Raw genomic sequence first — 19,970 nt, forward strand, 5'->3', positions numbered from 1 at the left:
TCGGGTGAAACCTTTGTGATTGAGCGAAGGAGGGCTCGATACGTGGCATACAGAATATCCTTTGATCAACGATGTACCATATGTACATTGGAGGAAACTGTCTCCGCAGATCCCCCTTGCGCACTCAAAGCCTCCTTTTACGAGCGAAAGAAATCGTTTGCGTCAATCAAACACGGGAGCGCGCGTGGAAGCAGAATCGTGCGGATACTGCAGTTTGCGAAAAAATCCATCAAGCGTACGTACGCATCGGGTAAAAATTTGTTTGCGGCTAATCTAAAGCCTGTTCATCACAGTCTAACGTTTTGTTCGTGTCGAAAACAATCGTATTTATTCCTTTTTTCAAGTTTGAATCGCAATTTTCGATTGATTCCTGCAAAAAGCAAAAATCACTCTGAAAAAACTAATCTCTAAAAATCACCCTACTGATAAAAGTGGTGAACCGAGATTCAAATGCAAATCAACGGAGCGAGAGCGTATCTTTGCGCGCAAGAAATCTGCTTTCTGCGGATTTATGTCGGATTACGCGTACATCCCCGTAGATATGATTATCTTGAGAAATTGCGACATTTCTCCGTATACATCCGAGCAGAATCGCGCTTTCGAGACGTATCACGTTATTCTCGCGCGGAATAGTCGCACCGCGGAAGCTGCCGTTGCAAGATATGTAAATTCTTGCGATATTAGTTTGGAGATAAGGCGAATTCGGTAACTGGAAATGTCAAGACTCTGTAATCGCGACGAGGAAAGTTTCGACTATCCGCAAGGGCCGACGATCGATAGGGCACGAGCGCGCCCTTAAACAAGCTGCCTCGTGGCGCACGGCTCGTCTTTCTTCCCTATCCTTTCGACGCGATCCTTTTCATCCCTTTACACGCCCTCGCGTTTGCTGTCAGTCGGGGATACGTCAGCCGGCACTCAATCTCGCTACTACGCTTTACGGGAATCGGAACGGCTGGCGTAAACGCATCTCGCGAGGAACAGAGAAAGAGAGAGAGGAGAGAGAGGAGAAATCGGGTTTAAATATTCGCTCCCATCTCCTTCAGCAACGGGTTGAAATCAGCTCTCATCTTTCGTGAAGAACAATGAAGATTGACGTGCGCGTTCTCGCGCGAATGGGAGGTACAATTCAAAGAGAGCTCGTGATCGCAACCTCGCTTTTATCTCGTGCCCTATAAAATAATTCACGCGCGTGAAAGGTGAAGAGAGCTGCTGGAAAAATATTCAGCGATATTGCGATGACTCCGACTTTTTGAATTGTATTAGTTCGCTCGTGCAATCGTACGAGCATAGAGCACGAGAGAAAGAGAGAGAGAAAAAATAGCATGGAAATAGTTGCAAAGCGAATCGGTGAAAAATATCGAGATACAAAGCAATAGAGAAAATATGGAGATAGTTTTGGTGTACGAAAGATTAACTGCAATGCGCCTACAAAATGAATGCATTTTTTCAAACATTTGAGACGAGAAGCATCATGAAAAGCCTGCTCGAATGCAAATCGGAATGATTTCATCCATTAGACACGCGATAATTATGCACGTGTACTTAAATAAATGATCAAGAAAATGATGATCGCGTGACGGAATTTTTCCTCAAGCAGCTCTTTCTTCCGTCGAACTTTCTCTCACCACTTTTCGTTAGCCGATTTTTGCTGCGACCTGCGATTTTTTCGATTTATCGATCAGCCGACGCTCGCTCTGCTGTTATAAAATTCCATCGAAATCCATTGGAAATGCGGGTTGGATGACAGTCACAGTGGTCAGGGTCATGGAAAATAACGAAAAAAAGTATTTCTATCTCGGCACCGCGTCGCATCATGCGCAAATTGTTCGCGTGACACGCTCAATCGAGTCGAAAAATATTTTCGTGCCCGTGCAATGATCGTAAAACTCGATCACTTGATCACTCGGGGAGAAATGACGAGTACGGCTTTTGTGTACAAGAGCCGATCTCCATCGACGTCGATTAAATTCAATCTAAATCTGTCTCTCTTTTTCTGGATTTTATTTCCAGAAAAAGATAGGGGGAACAATTGTGTTTTGAATACGGTCCATATTACAGAAGAATATTTCGAAGCATGTATTATTAATAATAATATATATAGAATCCGTCAAAGTTTGTGCATTAGAAGTTTATTCGAAATTTCAGAAATATATAACAGTAGTATGTATGAGAATCAGTTAAAAATACAGGTGTAGTGTGCTATTAACAAATTTCTGAACGTCTGCTTGGTCTGAATATTTTTACAAAAATATTTTTGCAAAAATATCTGGCACAAATAATTATTTGCGATCGTTGGCTCGAAGTAGGTAACAAGTCGCCTCGGTAATATACGACACCTGGATCAATCTTGCTCAAGCTTCCAAGTCTCCCTGAGAGAGCCATCGCCGATGAGGTAGAAAGCGTTTCTTACCGACAATCTAACCGTCATCGCTGATAAAGTAGATTATTTCCACATTAGGAACAATCATCAAGCTGCTGGAGACATGCGATTTCCACTCCTCGACATTAAATCAACCTCAAAAAACTTTCTCTTCAAGAATTTCTCTTTGCACAATTTACGTCACAAAAACAAAAAGAAATCGCACTTGCTGCACGACAAAAGCAAGAGAACCGTGCGAAACCTCCCAATGACATTCACGAAGATTCAGAGTACTGCTTTCTTGTTGTTTCAATCTTTCGCAATCTTTCGTGAATTACGTGAATCCACGCCGCTCGTTCACGAATTTCGAAACTCGTTTCTCACCGCTAATCGCACCGTTACCACCGCGAATAAATCTTTAGCCAATTTAGAATGTAATTTATTTTCATGTTCCACGTGCAATCCTTCGTCCAGTCACTGACACGATACATGAAGCATTATAGGCGCAAATTAACAACGAGGCGTGCGAGGGCTGTCAGGAGAGTTGCGCTCGCGATATCAGCTGCTGCATCTGGAAACAGTAGCACTCGCGTGTGCGACCGTCCGTGGTCCCGGTTCCCGCGAGTTCTCCACTTGTAGATTGGTGTCCGATATTCGAGGACCGGTAGGAATCCTTTCCCTTTTCTCTCTTTTTCGTCGTCCCTCGCGCGATGGTATCGCGCGGCAGGTCTCGCCGATGAGTGCGTGAGTACGCGCACACGTCTCGCCACCCACGCGAGATGGACCGTAATGTCAATTAAGCAATCGATCGGCAAGAGCACTCGCGCATACCAAGCGGACTTCCGTCTTGACATTTTTTGTCTCGATGTTTCATTATTAATTATTCTCTTAATATAAATTATTGATTTTCTGAAGTCTTTTTCTCTTTTCTAGAAAAATGCACTTCCCTTTAAAGCACTTTGCAGACACTTCGTTGCGCTGTGCTTCGCGGTTTTTCTTATTGTAACGATAAATAATATGTAAGAGATATTTCAGAAAGTTTCGAACATTTCACTTGAAAATGCGACGTCTGGATTATTCGTGTCTCCATGAAGTGCCGATGACATCAAAATAAAAGAAGCCGGAGTCGGGGGAGTAATCGATCTGGACGATTTACCGTTGTCTGATTGCGTGAGCAGTTTTGTGTTTGTATCGATGAATATTCATCCGCTTATATCCGCCCCCCTTCGATATTCCCTCTGGAATATTCGTGCATATTCAGCGAAAGGGGAAGCATCGGAGATGTTCAGTGAAAAATTCCAGATGCAGCGGCAATTCCCTTTCGAAAAGCGCATCCATGTCGAGATACAAACGATCACGATAATTAAGAATTATCCGCAACGTATTATCCGCATTGTCGCATCAATTCTACGATCGTGACAGTTCCGTAATACCGTTAACATACAAAATCTTTTTACTAGAATGCTAACAATACAACATTGAATACCGAGTACAATCATCTCACTGTTGCATCCTTCGAGATCTTACACAGACGTCGCAAATAAACGTCTCGCAAAGAAGGCGACCGCAAAGAAACTCGAGTTGCATTTGGAGAACGCATTTCTCATTCCGCTCTTGCGAGCTGCGTCTTGCAGAGCTTGCGAGCTTGCGACAGCGCGAAGCAACGATCGACGTAACGTCGCTGTATGCTCGCGCACTCGCGCGGTACAAACCCACTGGCACTCGAAGGCGCGGATCTCTTTTTATTCGTCTCTATACCCGAGTAACGGGTGACCGGAGTAATAACGGCATACGGAGGAGAGGTTTTCGAGGCCGACCGGATTAGAGCCGGCTCCGTCCGTCCGCGTCCTGCCGTTATATTTGTCGCACTCGCGCCGGGAATCCGTGATACCGCGGCGGCGGAGCGCCCGCGGCTCGCCACGCACCTGTGCGTTTTGATGTTCCCGAGATTGCACGTTACTGCAACCGTACACACCGCCGTATGAACGCGCGGATAACGCAAATGCCCGGGGGTGATCCGTGCGCTTTTCCGGAAATTTCCTTGCATTCAGGTGTCTCGAAATGCTTCTCCGCATGGGAGAAACGCGCGTACAAATTGCGCGGTGCAAATTGCTTACTCAGTTCTGACGCGCTTCTGATAATATTTTCGATGGAACTTGGAATTGAATGGCCATGGAATTGAGTGGTTTCAGATCGGAACGAACCGAATGGAAGATAACAGGTCTCGTGTGCGCGCGGATTTTATTTTACTGCATCTAGACGCGAGATGTGTTATAGATTGTCTCACTCCAGCTTGCTTACTTCCTGTTCGATTTACTTTCTACCACTATGTTTTTCGGTAATTTTATACTCGTGTCTGCGCGCGTATGTGTATCAAATGCCGATTATCAGTCATTGTTCCACCGTACCCAGGCTCTTCACTGCAGATAGGTATGATTTATGAGTATCCGGGGAATGCGTTCTTTCGAGAGCCGGTCAACTAGGCACGAAGTTATTTCTGACGCCTGGTGTATCGCCAGCAGCAACAGAAAGAGAGAGAGAGAGAGAGAGAGAGAGAAGTGGAAGCGTGATAGATGCTCCACGGTTCGCAATCAGACCAGGCTGTTAATAAGAAACTATGACGGCGCGAGCGAGATAACGCAAGAAAAGCAGCACTAACCAGAAAGGGAGTTATTATGTGCACGACGTGTACCTGGACACACACATCTAGGAAAACCGAGAAAGAAAGAGGGAGAGAACGTTACTTACCTCAAAGTACCAAGTACGTCGCGCTAGAAATTAATAATCACGCGATAATGCACGCGCCAGCTTCGCTGTCGAGGATCGCGACCGACTCGGAATCTTATGGGCGATTATGAACTTGCGGAAATAAAAAGAGGTTCGTGCAATCTGAATTTCCATCGCTCGCGGGTAACGTCGCTCTTGCGAAATTCGCCAGGAAAAATGTGCGTGCGAATTCCTGCACGGGAATCGCTCGGGCAGTACGCCTGCAGCAACGCCGATCGCATTCACCTCGTTAATCTTAGCTGGTTAATCTTATCTTAGTATAAGAAAAAAAAGAAGACGAAGTTTGCTTCAAGGAACCGTGATATTACGGATCGAAATATTTTGCAGCTTTCTAATATAAAATTATGAAAAACCTAGTAATACAAAGTTGTAATAATCGCGATCAGCGTTCTATTTCGTACATTTCCTGTTAATAATTGAATAAAGATGTACTATTCTTCAAAACCAGCAATATATCCGGCGGTACCGGAAATGACATGCAGCAAAGGAGATGATTATTCCTTGTTGTCGACAGCAATACGCGTCGCGACGGCTTTATTTCGCTCCGACCGAAAAATGCCGATTGGCGGCCGCGTAGATATTTGTCCAGGGAAATCAGGCTCGTTGTACGGGATATCCGGTTCATTTTTTCATTTTTTATGCAACAATCCCCGTGGGACTCGTACGCTTAGCTGGCGGAGACGACCCGTGAGGCACGAAACGAGGAGACGGAAGGAACGCGACGTCCGCGCTTACTCGCTCCGCTGCGCGTGTAAATGCGGTTAATGACAGAACCGTAACGCGGTTTACATGCATCATCCACAACAGGTAACGCAGGCAGGCGGAGTGCAGCGCGCGTTCGACGTCACGACTCGTCGTTTCCGTTTCTTCCGAAGATAGGTTCCGCTGCAAACAGTAAAAGCGGCATATTACGTTATTGCGCCGCGTGGACTCGCTTCGGCCGTTTCATATCGAGAAACTCCGAAGCTTTACGAGGCTCCCCTATGCGTCTTCCCCAACTTTCCACCAGGCCGAAGCCGCACATCGGAGAAATGTATTGCGAGCGCACTTATGCGCGCGGTTACGAAGGACACTCGAGCCGCGAGAATGCCGCTTTGTCCGCTTGATTAATCTCGCTTCGGTAATCGCGAGAATGAAAAGTGAACGAGCGATTCCGGTCGGTGAAAGTAAATGAGACTGCTATTTCGGCATTCATTCATGAGGGGGGAAGATTTGCATATGTTAAGTGGACTCGGCTTCCAGTACCGTCACTGCATGCTAAACGAGTGGATTTTTTCTTCTTAATAGTTTCATTTTTCAAGCGTGCTGTCTTTCTGCGTGCGAGCAACGCAGTTTGTGTCTTCATAGAATTAACAATAGTATATCTTAATAATACGTTCTAATGAAATTATTTATTCAATTTAATATCCAGATGCTGCATCTTCTGATGATTATTAAATTATAATTTATAAATATAGGAGAAAGAAAATACTGTCGCGGATCAAGAATAGTGAACAATGTGTCCATGCGCCGAGGATATGTTCGTTTCTGTCGAGGCAATTTATTGCCCGAATTCTTGTAATAATTCCTTGCTTCGGCGTCCACAGCGGATCGCTACGTGCGCAAGCGGAAATCGATGCCGGCGTGTGTCGCGGTTTTCCTCGTGTCACGAACAGAGAGAGAGGAGCACGTTTACAAGAGCGATCTACGAGAAAGGCCGCGATAAATTCCGATTCTCTCTCGCGTCGCCGCGGCCGGTGCCCGGTACTTGCTGGAAAGGCAGGAGCCACGATTCCGAATGCCATGGCCAGTGGGAGGATCGGCATTGTGCCCTTTCTCTCCGCTTCTTCCTGTTGCCCGCTTTCCATCTTCCTTCGATCTCGCCTCGGTGTCTCCCGTTTTCTCCCGCCGGCTCTCTCGGATGTGCACCGTTAGATTTATTCAAACGCCGCGAATCTCCGTCGGGCGACTTGAAATGCCAGCCGTACCTCCGTCGCGATGCCCCCGATCTTTCCTCTTCCCCATGATCGTCTGTTCTCTTGGCTCCGCGAGTCTCGCGTCATTGTTTCATCAGGTTAGCTCGTGAGAAAGAGAGGGAGAGGAACGAACGCGATATAAATCCAGCTGTCTTGAAAGCGAGTTGGTTCTTTCGCAAATATCGGCGAAGCGCTGCTACGGAGCAGTAATGCGTTCTCCAATTTTCTTTGTTAACTGTTGCGTTGAATTATTCATGTCAACTCGATTTTCTTCCTTCAGTCTTCAGACTTCTCTTCACTCCGAGTTCACCGAGTGAAATGTGAAGAAAGCGTAGCTTCGCCTTCAATAAATTTGTACATCGTAGTCTAACGCGAGAACGATATTTGTGTTGGTTCTATTTACGGTCCATCGTGCCCTTCTAATTATTTATATTCCTCCATTTGATACGTGTAGCTCCGGCCGCTCTTGGAGAACTCACTCCCACAATAATAAATGGCTTTCTTTCTCTCTATTTCCTTTTGCCTTGTCTCTTATACGCACCGGGGATGAAATACGATGGCATACACGCCAAGTGAAACTCGCGCGAACGATTGGAAGGATGAATTGTAGCCCTCGCGGAAAGCCAACGAGAGGCCGAGCCACGCAGCGCAAATCCGTTCTCTTCACCCTTCTCCTCTCGGTAAATATAAGACAGGCCCAGGAAAGCGTCCTGTCAAAGTTTTCGCATTGTTCTGTCGTCCATCGGAGCTCTTTCCCATTGATGAAACGAGCCCAGTACCGTCAATTAATCGTACCCGGTAAAATACCAAGAGTTGAACTTTTGCCTGGAACACGTGTTTGTAGCAATCCAGGTCAGCTAATCCCGCGGAAACTCGCTCGCTGACTTTTAATTAGTTCCTATGTAGAAAATATATGTATAATGAAGATTGCTCTTGCTCTGTAGCATGATGAGGGTATTATTTGTTAAATTATTAAAGCTCTGGTATTGCGCAAGTTAATTACTTCAGAGATGTTACTTTGCATTCGGCAAACGTGATCTTCGTGAGGTTTCTGATTTGCCGGAATTTTAATTCGAGACTGCTCGCACCGAAAGGTGAATAATCCGTCGATTAATTATCAAGTGGAGATAATTTTTTTATTTTTACATTTGTTTTAGGAGCGCACGAGTGATTTATTCTGTCGAAGTAATAATTCTCCACATTTGCATGATTAAACCTAGAGAAAGTTCGTGTCGTGGATTCGTCACACGTACGCCCGGGTGTCACGTCACATCGCGTGTTCACCATCATCGCACTTGGCGGGATTAAGGGAGGCCAGTGGAATTTGGACGAGATTAGAAGGCGGCAACATTCGTGGAGAAGATTGATCGTGTGGTTCGCGCAAGTTTCGAGAGCGTGAAATCCCACAGGTCATGGTGGTGGCCAACCTTTCCCCGTCGATGCGCGTCGGCATCGTTTTAAATGCCGCGTGTCGTCGTCCGTAATGTCCCCTGAAAGAGATTATTACGTTACCCGAGCGTGATGCCATTCATTCACACCTGTAATTAGGTAATTAAGCGCTATCAAAAGGACATCGTCGTTGTCATTAGAGGCACGTGTGGGCTGATTGGCCATCTGCGCTTCAGACTTCGATTGGACGTAATCCTGCTTAGCTCAGCTTAGCGTCAACTTGAATTCTGACTTCTGCCGGAACGCCAATTTCGACGGAACGCGTTACTTCTACTCGCAAGTCTTTACAAGGATCGCTCTTTGAGGAATGACTTGTCAAGATCGTCACAGGATCAAAGTTTCTTAATGTTTGCTCATGAAAAGGACCGCTAAAGATCCTGATAATCAACATATAATTATCCGAGCTGGGTAATTATACATTCCATAATTATTTTCCGCAATCGTATTCGTCGCGCGAGTGAATGTGCTCTCCAAATGATTAGCGATACATAACAGCCGGGTTAATAAATGTTATTACGCGGAAAATCTGTTCCGGCCTGTCGTGCACTTCAGGCGATCGCAATCATCTATTTCGTTAAGCCCCTTTGACTCCCTGAAATGAATTTTACGAGATTACACGTTGCATCAGACCGCGCCTGATGCGGCGCATTATTGCGAGCTACGTGCAAGTTTGTGCCGCCTTGACGTGGATAGTTGCTTCTCTCTCCCTCCTCTCTCTCTTTCTCTCTTTGTTCTCTATTCTTCAGCTTGAACGTGGTCCGCGCTGGGACCGTGGCTAATCCTGAATGGATAAAAGGTTTATTCTAAAAGAGTCACGTTTACCTGCGAGGAGAAGCTAACGATATCCAAATCGAATTTGTCAATCAGTTACAGAGTATAAAGACATTCTCAAATATATTGGGTTGGCCAAAAAGTAATTGCGTTTTTTTTTTTATATAAATAAAAGGCGAATTTTTCATGGGAAACAAAAACTTTATTAAACAATATATTGTCCATTTTGTTTGATTATCTTTTGCCATTTTTCAGGCAACTTCATGATTCCGCGCTCAAAAAAGTTCTTATCTTTTTCAGCAAAAAACAATTCCACCAACGATTTGATATCCTCATCAGCAGTAAAGGTTTTACCATTCAAGGCGTTTTGCAAAGAACGAAACAAATGGTAATCTGATGGTGCCAGGTCTGGCGAATATGGTGGATGTGGTAACATCATGGTAACACATCCCATCCAAGCTGCAACAATTTTTCACGAGTGACCAAACTTGTACGTGGTCTAGCGTTATCATGGTGAAACACAACACCTTTGCGATTCACCAATTCTCGACGTTTCTGTTTGATGGCATCATTTCATTTATCCAGTTGACGACAGTATACGTCTGAATTAATGGTTTGATTCCTTGCAAGCAGCTCAAAATACACATACAAGTCCCACCAGACTGACAGCATAATCTTTCTTTGGTGAATATCTGCTTTTCAAGTGCTTTCAGCAGGTTCATCACGCTTGCTCCACCATCTTTTTCGTTTGACGTTGTTGTAGACGATCCATTTTTCGTCGCCTGTTATCATACGTTTCAAAAATCGATCATTTTCCTCACGTTTCAAACGAGAATCGCAGATGTCAATACGCTTAGTGAGATGAATTTCTTTCAGCTCATGTGGTACCCAAATATCGAGCTTACTAATGTATCCAAGTCGTTTTAAATGGTTTTCAACACTCGATTTCGATATGTTAAGATTCTCAGCAATCTCTCGGGTCGTTAAACGCCGATTGGAACCGATCAGTGCTTTTATTTTGTCATCATCAATTTCGATTGGCCTTCCTGAGCGTGGTGCATCTTTCACATTAAAATCTCGAGATCGAAATTTAGTAAACGAATTTTGACACTGCCGCAGTTTTAAAGCATCTTCGCCATATACATGACATAACTTTTTATGAGCTTGCACAGCGTTTTTCCCTTTTCGGAAGTAATAAAAGAAAATATGACGAAAATGTTCTTTTTGATTTTCCATTTTGAAATCGACGGCAAACAAACAATTGTTAACGAAATCGTGTACTTTCTTTTTGTAAAACAAGCTTGAACTGTGAGTTGTTAACCTACATAATGAATTTGCGGTTTAGAATGAAGTTAATTACATTTCAAGATATGTATGTCCATCTATTGGAAAAAAACGCAATTACTTTTTGGCCAACCCAATAATTATAATTATAAACACTCCCACACGCCCTGTACATGTATAAAAAATTATGCAATTCTCTATCATTGCCTAAGAAACGATTTCCTGCTCTGCAGCTTTGCAGCCATCAAATCCCCGTAGCGTTCCTTTGATCTCACGCCACTCTCATCGCGTTTATCACGGATCTCCTATAAATAGAACGACCGCACGGAGGACCGCAATATCGATCTAACGTCCACGTGAGTTTCATACCCGAATATCCTCACGCGTCTTATCGGATTGTCGAGAAGGCCAGGGACACAGCTTGTATTCCCGGATGCCGACACAATGAACCCCATGCTCTCTTTCTTCTTAATGGGCGTCGCATCGTGCGCCAAGTTCAACGATCCGGCACCGTTACTTTTCTAGCGAGGGAGCAGGGAGGCACTCTCTCTTTTCTTCTCTATCTCTATCTGTTTATCTCTCTCTCTCCCTTTTTGCTCGGGATGGCAAGAATTTTTGGCTATTTTCGACTTCAAAGTCCCCGTTCCTCTCCTCGCGACCTCGACAGCGCTCTGACTCGTCTGGCCAGCTTGAAATATTTTATTTTCGCAAGTGCAGCGAGGAGTCACCGCTACGATTTCGGTCGCTTTAGTTTCGATGGAGATAAGAAAAAATTTTGCCGCATGTTTCTGCTCTGAATTATGAATTTTAATTGCCTAATATTACTAATATCCTACTCGTTGATGATCGAAGGGAATCAGCCGGACGCATTTAGCATATAATGTTTGCGATGACGATACGCGTCGGCGCTGATCGTCGCCTCTTCACATTCACCGCATAAAGACCGTTCTGTGTGCTCGCGAAATCGAAATTTAACGTCCGCGATATTCGAACGATTCCGATCTATAGACTCTCTGTGTCGCCGGTCACGCTGACTGTAAGTAGAACTTGGGAGTAGCTCGATTAACGAACATGAGGAGACGACTCTATCATTCTGGTGTTGAAAGCACGACGACGTTGGAAAGCGGAAATCACGAACCGGTCGCGAGCGAAATTTTTTCCTCTGTCTTTGTCGTTCCTTGTTCACGCAAGGTTTTCATTACCTGTCTCTTTCGTGCAAGGAAAGTTCGTCATTAACCTCCAGCGTGCCTCCTGTCATTTGTCACGGTGACATCTGCTGAAGAGAAGAAGATAAAAGTGAATTTTAAGAAAGAGAAAAAGATAAAGAGAAATATGTGGAGAAACAGCCGATGTGAACGCAATGATAGATTAGATAAATCGGGAGAAACCTGAGGAATTTGTTACTAAGAAGGCAAACATATCTACACGGATTTCCTTTCCTTTTATTTATGACTAAATAAATATCAATTAAATACCAAAAAAATAAAAAAGCATAATAAATATAAAGTAACTGAAAACGGTAACAGAAAATAGTATATTAGCTAATTAGCGACATTGAAATACTAAAAACAACTTTAAAAGCATCTTCGTCCATTTACATTTATATAACAACATCAGATTCACCAAAATTGAAATAAATCTAATTTTAAGTTTTTCGTTCTATAAAACTCTCTCGATATATTTTAAAAGAGAGACACATCTCTCGTTTCCTGGCACAGCAAAAATTGTCCTTGTCGACGAAAATTTCGAGTTCGCTCATGCACGTGCAGAAAACCTCACTTTAACCAGCCGTGAGGTCGCGGCGTGAGTTGCTTAACGTCACTTTCGCGCGATGCCTGAATTTGTCTCGTCCCGCCGTCGACCGTGATAAAGCGCGACGTCCATTTAATAAATTGCATCCCTGATACGATACGCGGCGGACACAGCCCGTGCTTGAGCGTCGGATAACGTTCACCCGCGATATGTGCGAAACGCTTCATTAACGTCGATCGAGGGGAAGCAAATGAGGGAAATCTGCTAATAACGATGCACCGATCTCGCGGAACTCCTCGTCGCCGCCTTTCACGCTCAAGCTGACGAAGTCGAATCGGTTTTCTCCAATTGCACACGCCGGTCGTTCGTTTTTCATCCACTTTTGCGGATGACGAGGCTCCGGTATTGCCGGTGAAAATGGAAAGTGTTCACCATCGTGGTTCTACACCGATAAGAGTAACAATGAAAGTGGAGCTCGGTACTGCGAGCGGCACGTCGCTGGCGGTGTTCCAACGGGACCACTCCGAATGCACGGATTAAACCCGAGCACGAACGGGAGATGCTGCGGAAGATGAGCTAGAAAGATAAACCTGTCGCGCATTGAGGTATTCAGCTTTTCGAATAACATGTTAATAATGTATTTTCTTAACAAAGCATTCGTGCCGTCTCGTCTTCTTCTGCCCGCTGGCCCTCGGTCAATCATCAGATTCAGATCGTTCAATTCATTCAAGTCTCGCGCGCATCCGCAACCTTGAGCATTCGGAAATTCGGAGCGAGGACGCGGCGCATGCTCCGGAAAGAGCGTCCTGATACGCGATCTTGTCACGCTGCTGACATAAGGAAGGAGGAAGAGAGGAGAGAACTCTCTCACGCGACGTCCGTTTAGAACGGACACGCCGCACGGAAAAGCTGCGGCATTCCGTGAGTCGTCGACCTGCGGAATTGGCAGAAAGCATCGATAGCCCAGGCCGCTCCGGCCGCGCGCGGGCCGTCAATCGGTCGTCGCACGTAAAACACTCGTGCGCGGCGCGGCCGGTTCTCGGCCGTTTCCGTACGGGCTCGGTCGGTCCCGACCGCCAGCATTGTCCCGCGTTGTCAGTCCGCGACGGGCAATCGTGTGGGACGCGTTGGTCGTGTGTGCGCGGGAGTTGTGGTCGCCGGTACGGGTAAGCGGGAAAATGTGACAGTTTTGAAGATCGAGGAGGCCGGCTTGACTGGCGAAAATTCTGTGTCCGGAAAGCACGAGATGTTCGCGTGAAATAGATCTTGCGAGAAGAGAACGAAAGGAGAGAGAGAGAGAGAGAAAGAGAGAAAGGAACAGGAAGGAAGGTGCGTCTCTCTCCCGCGAGTGAGTGCCGCGAGATCGGAGTTTTCGAGTTCGATTCGCGAATTCGATTGGAGTGTCGAGAGACACTTTTCGGTACGAACGGTTTTCTGCAGTGTATGATTGGTTTTCTTCAGGTTGGAGGTAAGAGTCGCTGCAGGATATGTTAGTAAGAGAAATATATACAGGGTGTCCCGGGTTTTAACCGACAAACTGCGGGAGCATATTCTACTAGTGGAAATAAGAAAAAATTCTTATATCGAGTTTGCTTAGAAATGCTTTATTACAAAGTTATAAACCAATATTCAAAAGAAATATCAGATAAGTAACAACGGATTTTTTCACAAAAATAAAAATTATCTACGCAATGATTTAGTGACGCATTTCAAAATGTTGTCCTTGCACATCGATACAAGCTAGACATCGACGTAGTACAGAATTTGTTACAGTACGACATTCCTGAAAATTTTGTTGCATCTCAGTAACTGAATTAGTAATTCGTTGCTTTAAATCTATCTGGTACTCTCCTGTTAGGAAATCTACGTTGATACTCTCGTACGGCAGCTCGTGCATTTCCGTCACAGAATCCGTACACGAAATGAATATCGGTGTATTCCTCATTCGAAAACACTTTTGGCATTCTGATAGTAATTGCTAGTTCACACGACGATTGAAATCTAACAGCTACTGTTGTGAAAGTAACAATCATACTGAATCGTTTCAACATAGTGAACATGAATACATGTGAATACACGTAACATAAACATCTTGGACCTTCCAAATTCTACACTATGTTCCGTTGTTACTTATCTGATATTTCTTTTCAATATTGGTTTATAACTTTGTAATAAAGCATTTCTAAGCAAACTCGATATAAGAATTTTTTCTTATTTCCACTAGTAGAATATGCTCCCGCAGTTTGTCGGTTAAAACCCGGGACACCCTGTATATATTTTGCCAATTGATGAATCATATTACTTTCGTCGATTTTGACGATTTGAAGATCGACCACGTTCATCCTTTCTGAGAGCGAGCGGTACGTTCATGCGGGAACGTCAGTCGACTTGAGAAGAAAAATGCACGTTAAAGTGTTTTGAATACCGTTTAATTTACGCTGATCGTTCCGTCAAAGTGTAACGTAAAGAATAAATCCACGCCGCGAAAGCGTAACATAAATCTGCCTTGTTAGAGCTTAAACATAACATAAATCTGCCGGCGTTAAAGTACACCATAAAACGTTGCGTTACGTAGGAAACGTGTGCTCCAACATGCGGAGCAACGGCGATACGGTACCGATCGAAAATTTGGCGTGTGTCATCACGTGGCACTGGAATATATTTTATTTTCCGAAGTTTTATGCGATCCGCCCGAAACTAACGAAATTGATTGGCAGACACCCGTTGTGCGAAATTTGGAGAACGTAAAATTGAATATTTCCTGATATCAGGTTTGGAATAGATCAAATATTATTTATTTTTTAGAATCTATATTTATTATCAACCATTTTTTTACAATTTTGATAATAATACTGGGAGGAATATTTCAAATAAATCACAATATACAGAAAGATACATACATCTTTATTAAGTACTACATATAATAAAAAATATACATCAATGCAGAGTCGATGTTGAAATTACAAATTGACGTTCTCTGTGATTGATGGACGATAATATCATTCTTTAATTATAATACAAAATCGCAATTTATCGCCATTAGCTTCTTGAAAATATAACGCTATGAGTTAAACATTTATATGGCATTCCAATATGCAACGAATCTATCTTCATGGGAGGAGCACCCGGTCCGAAAGGAGGAGTCCTGGACGATCCTGGCGAGCGTTCCGATGCGAAATTTGATTCGCGAGCTGCAAAACGTGACGGCATGCCTGCGCACACACGAGCTCGAAGGCTCTCGAGTCCTCGAGCATCCAAAGTTTCTTTCGGGCATGTTTATCCTGATCGCGCGACAGTGCAAGCAGAAAAAGAAGATGGTCAAGGGAGACCAGCCGCGGCGAGGGCGTCGGCGGCCAGAATTCGGAGGTCGTCATCGGGAAGAGCGTCCTGTTCGTGTTCCGAAACGCACGATCGAAGGTGAAACGATTTGCAGGAACGTGACAGGTATCGCCTCCACGCCACGTCGAATCCTTTTTCGCGAGGCGCGTATCGAGTTTCGTCCCGCATCGAGGTCGCCGGCGACAGGTTCCCCGCGATCGAGGCTTCTAGGAATCCAGCACGAAAAAGCCGGGTTAGGATTACCCCCAATCCGCGATTTTTGATAGTCCTTCACTGAATCATCGAGCGCGTAATCGACATCGCTCTCAGCTGCTCGAATAGGTCGAACCAGTCCCTTCATCTATATCGTCTGATCCAGTTCAAGACTTTCGGGATATTCGTTATTTGATCGTGTCAAAGGTTCAGATTCGAAGCCAAGAGAACCTGCAATTTTCAAAATCTGTTGCAGATGCACTTTCTAGTTTTTTTGTAATTCATGGGTTTAGTTCGCTTTTGTCCTGGACAATTTACGTATACACACGCATATTGACGTTTGTAACTGTACATCGGTCGCAAGTGCGAAGGAGCGTGCCATTGCATCTCACGTTGACTTATTACATTTTCTCGTTTCTCATATCGGCGGAGTTGGCGTCCGTTAGGAGCCTGAAGACGTCGGTTAAAGCGACAGTCGGGATTGTGCATTTGTAAAGCGGTTGATGCTCGGCAAATGGTTTGCTGTCAGGCAACGCTCGCTAACTGTGTAATTCTTTTCTCTCTTTCTGCCATTATGATGGATACGGAAATAATCTAGGAAGAGGACCTACGCAGACCGCGCTAACTCGGGATTAGCCGCTCGGACTGCTCGCTGCGAACTCCGGTCTACGCGTTTCCGGAGCGAGTAATGAATTCTAAACTCTTGGCTCGTGTTGCAGCGGCACTTTAAGCTATCTAATCCCAACTTGGCGATTCGCAGTCGCCCGTTTAATTGTAGTTCTGCTTATACGCAGGCAAGCGGATTTAATTAATCGAGCTGTGGATGTTAATCAACGCCGGCTGAAACTCTGTCCTTTCTTTTCCCTCCCTTGCCGTCGTTCCTAAGATTCCGTTCAATTTAATTCGGCATCAGTGCAACGTTCTCGTATCCAGATACTTTACTGGGTTTCATTCTGAATTTGATTATATCCGCGTCGGTCAATAGCGAATCCTCGTTGCTGTTTGTTAATCACGTTGCTGAAGCATTACCGCACGACCGACTTTACGTTCACTAACACGGCAGCGGCATCAAATCGCGCCGCCGATGCCATAATCGCCACAATCATCCTTTTCATAAGTACGAAGGACAGCCTCGCTCCATTAACAAGTCCTAATGAAGCGCGCTGCAAATAAGAGTGTCCTCTTTTTACGCGCTAACTTCGACGAGCGCAGGATAAAGTCCGTTTGTGCGGCAAATGGTTTTCGCGAGATTTTGCATAATTAAATGTGTGGATGGTCGACCGGCAGGCTAACTAGCCGGATCTTCGTCTCTTTGTCTCATATGCGCGTCTGTTTGCCAACCGCTTCCAGATTCACGATTCTCGCCACGTCGTTTCGCCGAACATTTCGTGAAAGTCCGACGCTGCTACCTTCTTCGAGGAAGGACGGAAATCGCGAGCACCGAAACTGTTCGCTCTTGCGAACGTGATTTTTGCCCGGTGCACCTGCCGATTCCACGTAGTTCCGCATGTTAATTACGTTATATATGTCGCGATAGTATATATATATATATATATATACACACGTTATTTCGTGGGCGAGAAGCTTCCGAGAGCTCGAGAGAACTCTACTTTTCAATCCTTTTTACGTCGACGATCACTTTTCTCGTCACGTGTGTTTCGCGCAGTGTAACGCTATTTACGAGGAAAATTAAGTTTCTTTCTTTCATGGGTAAACTTCTTCCTTCCTCCCTCGTGATTAAATTCTCTTCACTCTCGACGAAAGCAATTTTACATCCGTATGGAGTTGTACGGAAAGAAAAGTACTTTAAATCGGAAAGAAAATATGTTCAACTTTTCAAGCGTTGAATGAATGTTTAAATTTTCAGATTGCAAGTATCTAACTGTGAGTTGAAAAATCTGACTGCTTTGCGTCATTCTTCTAAGCAACGCAATGAGACTTAAGTAGGTGTAATAAGGCTGTTAAGTGACATTACACTTTTCATGCTTCCGCGACGAGAAATGGATTTAGTCTTTCTGTGCTTCTAAGTCCGGTGGGTTTTATCATCGTCTAGCAGGACTTTTACTGTTAGACAGCGACTTAACTGGCGTTTCACAGCTTCGTCAAGGCTGCATCACGCGATATCGTGTGCCGGTTTTCGTACGAGAAAGCTGTTATTATGCTTTGGAATTTTTGGATTAGACGTTTGGTCATTTTATTACACAGTTTCGTCTAGATTAGCATGTGTTTCAAAACATGGTACGGTGAATGGCAAGATATATAGCAATTTTGGTTGAAAATTATCAAGCCATATTTAATATTTTCCTAAATTTACAGCGTTTAATCTTTTGTAAATGTAAAATATAAAATATTTCTTATTTCCGATAATCGATAATAATTTAATGATTCCATGCTACGTGGCAATATCTAACGCGTAGAATAACCCGGAATTCTTCCGATTACTCTCCAATATCGCGCGTTATTCAGGAACGAAATCCAGCCGCGGGAAGAAGCAGCAATTCCGCGTTATTGCGTTCGAGGTATTCGGGAGGATCGTCATCGCGAAGAAACGAAACAGTGACTTTACGGCGCCGCGAAAAAAAAAGTTCAATTGCCCGCCGTGGGTTCTCAAGGTAAGACAGATCGTAATAAGCCTTTGAACCCTCGGGCACAAGTCCGACTTTAAGATCGATGTTGCAAGAAACCCGCAGGTCCGCGCCCTGGCGATTGTTAAGGTTTTATTCGGTATACTCCGGTTATTGCATCAGTCGTTAGAAACAACTTCGTGGTGCGGTCTAGCTATGATTGTCTGACCCACGCAGAAAAGTAGAAAGAAAGAAAGAGAGGGAGTATCTTCCCGAGCGCGATTACTGAAAACTTCCACGCTCGGTCCGTGCTTCCTTGAGAAAACCATGGAAATGCCTCTCCTTTGCACTTCGGCTGCTTTTTGCGACTGATCTCGCGCGAACGTGACGAGACGCGTGAAAGTAAAATCCCGGTATCGTTTATCGTTTCTCTAACTCCTGCACGACAACATTTAGCTATTTATACGGTATGTTAAGCACCTTTTTATTTCCTGCTTGATAGATTTTCCACGTAAATTCCTACGCGAAATTGCACGTTGCAGCATGTGTCGGAGACACAAAACGTTCCAACGTCGCCACACATACATTTCGCACATGTGTTTTCCAGCGACGTACGTCGCGAATTTTAAACACTCTCCACAAACCGTCCGCGACCATGGCGCAGACATATTGCGAATTCCTAGAGCGAGTGAAGAGAGGGTGGCAAGCCCTCAGCAGGGCCCTTCGTTTCTTACCTCCCGCTTGATCGAGCGCGAGAGTCAAGCGGGATGAGAGAACGCGGAGGTGGAACAGCCTGCACCGGAGGAGAACGCGAGGTCTCTCTTCCAAACTTCTGCTTTGACTGTATAATGTTATCCCGGTAGCGCGCTTCCGTTTGATCTCCGTAGCCGGAGTTGCCAAATTTCTCGACGTGAAGTCCGACCTGGCCATGGTCGCGTGAATGGGGGACCACTCGTCCGCAACTTGGGGTGCCGACGGATAAGTTCTCCTTGCGTGAACCACCAGACGCGCCTCCGACCATCACAGGACAAATTACTCGGTTGGTGGTCGGTGTTGCTGCCTCTGTCTCTGTCGTTGCTGCTGCCGTTGCTTTTCATCAATCCCTGACGTCCCCGTTTCGGCAAACTCGTATCGCGAGATCGAGTGTGCTCTTAAAGTTCTCCTCCTCTCGGCGAAATTACAGGACTCGGATGTTCTTGATTACGCTCCTCGCGCTCTTTCCGGAATCACATCCTCGTTCGCACATCGAGAATCGATCGCTCGAGTGTACTTGAGCGGCCTCAGGCTGGTCTTCATTCGTTCACTCGTTCAAGCGACTAACTGTTCTTCACTGTGCTGGTTTAAATGCTAACCATATCTTGGCGCATGATGTTATAACTGTATCACCAACCGTATTATTTGTTCAGATAGTTTTGTAATCTTTAACATACTTTACTGATTTACAAGATAGTTCACGTGTCTCGATTGCAATCAGAGCTGCTTTGTCTTGAGCTGAGAAAACATCACGTAACGTAAAGT

General features: G+C 44.8%; 1 protein-coding gene across 5 annotated transcripts in view; it reads left to right on the forward strand.

Moving 5' to 3' along the window:
- Positions 1-19,970, forward strand: part of LOC105275048 (disabled homolog 2-interacting protein) — a 308,710-nt gene that overhangs the window by 84,587 nt on the left and 204,153 nt on the right. For 2 of the 5 annotated variants that reach the window (XM_011331676.3, XM_011331677.3), the window contains exon 1: positions 12,671-13,825. The exons of 1 other annotated variant lie outside the window; for it this stretch is intronic. The gene's annotated coding sequence lies outside the window, so the exon portion shown is untranslated. Of the gene's footprint in view, positions 1-12,669; positions 13,826-19,970 lie in introns of those variants that run through there. 2 more of the 5 variants (XM_011331678.3, XM_011331679.3) reach the window with 2 other exon arrangements.

Source organism: Ooceraea biroi, chromosome 8 (assembly GCF_003672135.1).
Source record: "Ooceraea biroi isolate clonal line C1 chromosome 8, Obir_v5.4, whole genome shotgun sequence".
Classification (NCBI taxonomy): Eukaryota; Metazoa; Arthropoda; class Insecta; order Hymenoptera; family Formicidae; genus Ooceraea; species Ooceraea biroi.